Source organism: Elaeis guineensis, chromosome 1 (genome assembly GCF_000442705.2).
Source record: "Elaeis guineensis isolate ETL-2024a chromosome 1, EG11, whole genome shotgun sequence".
NCBI lineage: Eukaryota > Viridiplantae > Streptophyta > Magnoliopsida > Arecales > Arecaceae > Elaeis > Elaeis guineensis.
In genome coordinates this window covers 7152239-7159225 of record NC_025993.2, presented here as the reverse complement: position 1 = coordinate 7159225, position 6987 = coordinate 7152239, and positions in this window count along the sequence as shown.

Below are 6987 nucleotides of genomic sequence, written 5' to 3'. Positions count from 1 at the left end.
GGCCTTCTTTGGCTGAAACAGGGGACCAAGAGGTCCCCTTGCCTTTGACCGACCGATCACGACTGTACCTCGATGGTGGCCGACAGTAAGGGGTGATCCTCTCGAGCTTGGAGAGGTCAGAGCTGGCGGTCGACGGTGACCGTCAGTATAGTCTCTCAATGGACTCCACCTAGAATGCCTCAACTCAATGGGGTTTCAGAACGGAGAAATCGGACCTTATTAGATATGGTCCATTCCATGATGAGCTTCATGGACCTCCTTAAATTTTTTTGGGGACATTGTCTCATGACAGCAATTTATGTATTAAATAGGGTTTCCTCTAAAATCGTTCCTACCACACCGTATGAGATATGGCATGGTAAGAAGTCAAGTCTGAATCATCTCAGAATTTGGGGTTGTCCGGCTCATGTCAAGAGACAGCAGACGGACAACTTAAAGTTCAGGTTTTTAGAGCTCGGTTCATAGGATATCCTAAAGAGTCATTAAGATACTATTTTTATATTTCGGAAGACCACAATGTGATTGTGAGTCGAAATACTATTTTTCTTAAAAAATAGTTTATTCAAGATGGTGGCGTCGGAAGAATAATTAAGCTCAAGGAGAATATCTCCCAAGAGCAACGAGCTAAAGAACCTGAGAAACCAAATCAATCTGAACCAGTCCTAACACAACCTCTTCCACCTCGTAGATCGACTAGGGTTTTCTATCCTCCTGAAAGATACTTTGGTACCATACAAGAGAATGTAGAGAAAATATTCCTCACAGAAAATGGGGTTCATGGTGATGATCCCAAGACCTATGACGAGGCGATATCAGATATCGACTCCAAAAAATGGTTAGAGGCAATGAGATCAGAAATTGACTCGATGCACTCAAACCAAGTCTTGACCTTGGTAGATCTATCTGAAGGTATTGTACCTATTGGGTGTAAATGGATCTTCAAGAGAAAGATAGGTACAGATGAGAATGTGGAGATATTCAAGATTAGGCTCGTAGCGAAAGATTATAGTCAGCGTGAAGGCATTGACTATCAGGATACCTTCTCGTCTGTTGCCATGCTAAAATCCATCCGCACATTGCTTGCTGTTGCAGCCTATTTCGATTATGAAATATGGCAGATGGACATGAAAATGGCATTCTTAAATGGAAATCTTGAGGAAGATATCTATATGGAACAGCCGCTTGGTTTCACATCCAGTGATGATGATCACAGGATCTGCAAGCTGCAAAGATCCATTTATGGACTTAAGCAAGCATCTTGAAGTTGGAATACTTGTTTCAATGATGTGATCAAAACGTTTGGTTTCATTAAGAACGAGGAGGAACCATGTGTGTTCAAAAAGGTCAGTGGGAGCGCAGTTGTTTTCCTCGTATTGTACGTAGATGACATCCTCCTAATTAGGAATGACATTCCCATGTTGACCTCAGTCAAAGTATGGTTGTCTAAGGAGTTCTCTATGAAAGATCTAGGAGAGGTATCTTTTATACTGGGTATTAAGGTCTATAGAGATAGACCAAATAGGATGCTCGGACTTTCATAGAAGATGTACATAGCGGAGGTGCTAAAAAGGTTTAGCATGAAAAACTCCAAAAGAGGTTTAGTACCTTTTAGATATGGCATTCATCTCTCCAAGAAGACGTGCCCTAGCATACCTGAGGAGATTGAACGCATGAGCAAGATCCCTTATGCTTCGACAATAGGAAACTTCATGTATGCCATGCTATGTACACGACCTGATATAGCCTATGCTGTGAGTGTCACAAGCAGATATCAGTCAAATCCAGACGAATAGCACTGGACTTCTGTGAAATGTATCCTTAAGTACTTGAGAAGGACTAAGGATATGTTTCTAGTCTTTGGGAATGGAGAACTCCAGATTCAGGGATATACAAACTCAGACTTTATGTCTGATATAGATAATCGAAAATCGATATCTGAAAGTCTGTTCATTTGCAATGATGGTGCAGTTAGCTAGAAGAGTTTCAAGCAGACGGTGATTACTGATTCCACCATAGAGGCAGAGTATATTGCTGCATCGAAAGCTGCGAAGGAGGCATTCTAGTACAAGAAGTTTGCCGTGGAGCTTGGAGTGATGTCATCGGATGCCATCCTTCTTTACTGCGATAATAATGGTGCCATAGCCCTAGCTAAGGAGCCAAGGTCTCACCAGAAATCCAAGCATATCGAGCGATGATTCCATCTGATCTGTGATTACCTCGAAAAGGATTATATCGAGGTTAAAAGAGTCGACTCCACAGACAATATGGCAGACCCACTGACAAAGCCATTAGGCCAGTAAAAGATCGAAGTCCACCTTGAGAAAATGGGACTTAGATATGTAGTCAATTGGCATTAGGTCAAGTGGAAGTTTGTTAGATGTGTGTCCTAGATGCCAGATTGGCTGACATATTCCTGTACAAATCTAAGGACAAATTTATAATTTTGACTATAAATCAATAAATGGGTTATTCTTCTATCATATAGTGTACATTGTGTCTGTGATACATCCTTTGAGTCAGTAGGAATGTCAATTCATATTTTTAAGAGTTGAAAATTTAAGGCATGAATTTACATAACTAACTCATAAACAGCTCCTGACCATAGGATCATCACGAGAATGGTGATCGATCCGGAAGGTTGGTGTACGATTGCTTTCTTAGGATAGATGTGTCTTGATCTACGGTGTGAAGATACTAGAGCGAGAGTACAGGTATTCATTGAGAACGAGAGTACTGAGCGTGACCATATCGAGCAGTCATAAGAAAGTCTACCTTCTCGTCGATGACTAGCTCGATGCTGCAGTTGTGTGTCTAGTTCTTTGACCTGAGGTACATCGACAGTTCACTTTTATTGTGTTATAGTTTGACTACACCATAACTCGGTCTCTTAGCCATTCGAAACCCTGAGGTGTATGTTGGCTGTAGCATATTCATTGTAGAAACTAGGTCACACCAAGATGGGATCTATCAACCTCGATAGATGAGAGGAGTAGTCCTATGATGATCGAAATATCGAGTCCTTAAGCCCATGACCATGGCAGAGTGAAATAATGGAAAAAGAGTTTTTCATTGGGGTTTCACATCGGACTCAGATCGATCGATTGATTCATATGACTGATGTTGGGTTTGACGAGTTCACCTTAACCCTAATTCAGTCGGGACTCATGATAGAGGAACTCAATCAAACAGGTAGCTGCACCGAGAGGTTCGTCTTCAGTTCTGATGGATTGTCACCACATACTGCTAGGTGTCACTGATGGATTTTGAGAGTAATTAGAATGATATTGATGATCGATCATTCTAATTGTCTGAATCAGAAGAGTTCTAGTCCATCGAAAGGAGTTTTGATGATGTCGATGATGAGATCACGACATGTCTCATCACCATACAAAATTGAACCTAACTGGGTCACACAAACAAGGGTTAGGGTCTGGATGTCATCAATTGGGCTAACCCAATTGATTTGGATAAGATCCAATTAGGTTCAAAAAATCGTGCTAGCACACGATTGAGCCTAACCTTCTCCTCGTGTAATCTTTTCTGTCTCTACTAAGCCAAATATGATTTGACTCATCCAGAGAACCTTGAAAAGATTTCTCTCAGTCTAAATAAAGCTTGTTCAGCTCAGAAAAGGCTTGTCTTAATTCATGAGATGAATTTAAGACAAGCACCTGCTAATTCCTATCACCTGCCAATTTCATTTTAGGTCATTTGTCAAAAGTTGACATATGGGTCTTAAATTGAAGGCCACTTGGCAAGAGCTTATTGGAGAATTTTTGTGGAGCCAAACCATATCAAATTGAGTGCCATAATCAGATTATGGCGCGAGCCCAATTGGATTAAGTGGGCGCCCCAAGTGGATAACATTGGAGAGTCTTGATAAGATTGGACTCTTTGGCGCCAACCTCTCTTTGTCCTTATCCAGTGTTGGCGCCAACTTTGAGATAGAGGCTTGGGTTCTTATCTGATGTGATCAGATGACATCAAGCAACCAATTAGAATTTTTTCAAAATTTATTAAAATTTTTTGATTGGTTGAATGATGTGGCACTGTGCAGCATACAGGGTTTATATAAACCCTTCTGCACCTAGGGTTTTACTGTGAAGTTGTCTTATGCAAAAAACCCAATAGCTGCCACCCCCTCCCTTCTTCTCCATGTCCTCCCTACTCTCCTATCTCCCCTCTTCACGTCCAAGGAGTTGGATGTTCATCTGGTGCAAGGAAAAGGCGTGGTGATGCCTGGAACAGGAAGACTGCAGGACATCTTCGACAGGCTGCTGCTCCAACTTCAGAAGGAGTTCTGAAGCACTTCCAAATCAGATAGAGATCTGATTTTTGGAACGTAGATTCGCGAGGAGAAGACGTTCTAGGTCCTGCCTGAGTGGATACCGGTAGAGGCCAAGCGCTTGCGTGGCCATATCAGAATCTCGGGCTGTGCTGAGATCATCTACAGAGTAATCAGATTATCCTTGAGGTATATCTAAACTTCTCATACTTTTAGATTTAATTTTAGATTTTAAATATCTGATAATAAAATTAGATCTAACAGACATTAGATCTGAAATAGCGTAGGATAAAATTTTTAAATTATTCCACCCCAGATTTGATGAAATCTGGAAGATCCTACAAAAGAAAAAGATGATTTTTTTTTTAATCCTTCAATAAGGAGTATAAGATCCACTTACCTCATTCATCTTAGATCTTCAGACTTCGTTAGAAGAATCAGCTAATCCTATTTAAAATATCAAATCATCGTCAATTTCTATTCCATAAATATAATAAGATTAAATCATAAGGAAAGAGGACTGTTGATCGGATGTGTCAGACCATCTAGATACCAGGACAATTCAGGATCTCTGATCTGAGGGTCAGATTCAATGACTTGATTAAGAAATTATGAAGTACAGATTAGATCAAGATTAATCAATAGAGTTCATTAATAATGAATTTGAAAGATACTTGATATGATCAAATGAGGTTGACATACAGCACGGATATCAAAGCAATTTTGGATCATCTTGTTAGAGTCAATATGAGCCCCTAAAAGATGAAGGCATGACTCGGTACAGGATTCATAGATCTTTTTAGAGAGAGAAAGTCAATCATGAGAGAGAAAGTAGAGAGAAAAGTGGAGAAAAAATCTTCGTATCCTTCAAAAGTGGCAATCATGATTGAGATCATCAGAGATCATATAAGGGTGACTTAATATGGATTAACCATGATTGATATTATCAATTTCGAATAAGGATCGGATCGGGATCCAATTCTGCATGAATTTCAAAGTAATTTCACGTCATCATATTTTCATCTCAAGTTTATCCTAGGATCTATATGCAATCAGAGAGAGAGAGTGATCCTAGAGAGATAAAATCCATAAAAAGAGATAAAAAGTCTAGAGAGAGAAAATAAAGAAAAAATATAGAGAGAGAAAATAGAGAGAGAAGGTAGAGAGAGGAAGTCCAATTTTTGAGAGAGAAAAACTTAAGAGAGAGATGAGAGAAACTTTCTCTCATGTATATTTTATTATTATTATTATTATTATTATTATTATTATTATTATATATTTCTTTTCTTTTCTTTTTCTTTTTCTTTTCCTTTTATTACTATTATTATTATTATTATATATATATTTTTTTTCTTTCTTTTATTTTCTTTTTATTTTATTTTTTTTCTTTTCTTTTTTTTCTTTTCTTTTTCCCATGGCTTTCCTTGGCCGAAACAGGGGACCTAGAGGTCCCCTTGCCTTTGACCGATTGATCACGATCGTACCTCGCCCGACGGTGGCCGGCGGCAAGGGGTGATCCTCCCGAGCTTGAAGAGGCCAGAGCCGACGGTCGGCGGTGACCGTCGGTGCCTTAAAAATCAAGGAAAAGGGAGGCCGAACAGGACTTTTCTTCTCTGATGAAATTCGACGACTCCTGTCACCGGCAGACGTGCCCACCGGCATGAGAAAGAAGGGAGTGAAGAGAAGAAGAGGAAGAAGGACTTACCTCAGCCTCCGATGACCCCACCAGTGAGAAATCGCAGCGAGCACAAGTCGAGGGGCCGCGGCTTTAATCGAAAAAATCGGAGAGGAACTCCGACGATCGTCGGTGATTGTTATGTCCTCTCTTAAAGAAGAGGAGGGGGTTCTTATAGGGCTCATCCTAGGATCCTTTAATGGCCCTAGGACTCTGATTCTGATCGGGATCGGGGAAGGAGAAGACTCTGATCGGGAGTCTTCTTCCTCCTCTTTTTTTTTTCCTGGGTGGGCTCAGTGGGCTTTAGGTCCAACGGGCTAGGTTATCACATTCTACCCTCCTTAAAAAAATTTTGTTCTCAAAATTTAACATACCTTCATTTTTAAATAAGTGTGGATATCTCATCTTCAAGCTCCCATGTAGCCTCTCTCTCTTCATGAGTACTTCAATGAATCTTCACATACGGAATGATGCGCCGTCTTAGAACTTACTCTTTTCGGTCAATAATTCAGAGGAAAAATTTTTCATAGGTTAAATCTTCATGAACTTACAATGGCTCATACTTTATCACATTATTTGGATCAAGTACAAACTTTCTCAATAGTGAGACATGAAAGACATTGTGCACTTTGGATAAATCAGGTGGTAAAGCTAGTTCATAAGCAACATCTCCTACTCGATTTAAAATTTCAAAAAGTCCAATATATTGCGGACTCAGCTTGCCATGTCTCTCAAACCTCATGACACTTTTTGTAGGTGATACTTTTAGAAAATTATGATCACCGATCTAAAATTTCAATTCTCTTCTTTTTCTATCTAGCCAACTCTTCTGTCTATCCTGTGCTGCCTTGAGTCTTTCCTTGATTAGATATTTTTTTTTCTCTAGCATCCTTTTATTATCAGTAAAATCCTTTTTTAGTTACAACTAACATATTTCATAATATCTTTTGATTTAAAAAATTAATATTTCTAATCAATTCAGACCACCACGCTTTTGCTGCGCACTCTGATCTTAACTTACCAAATT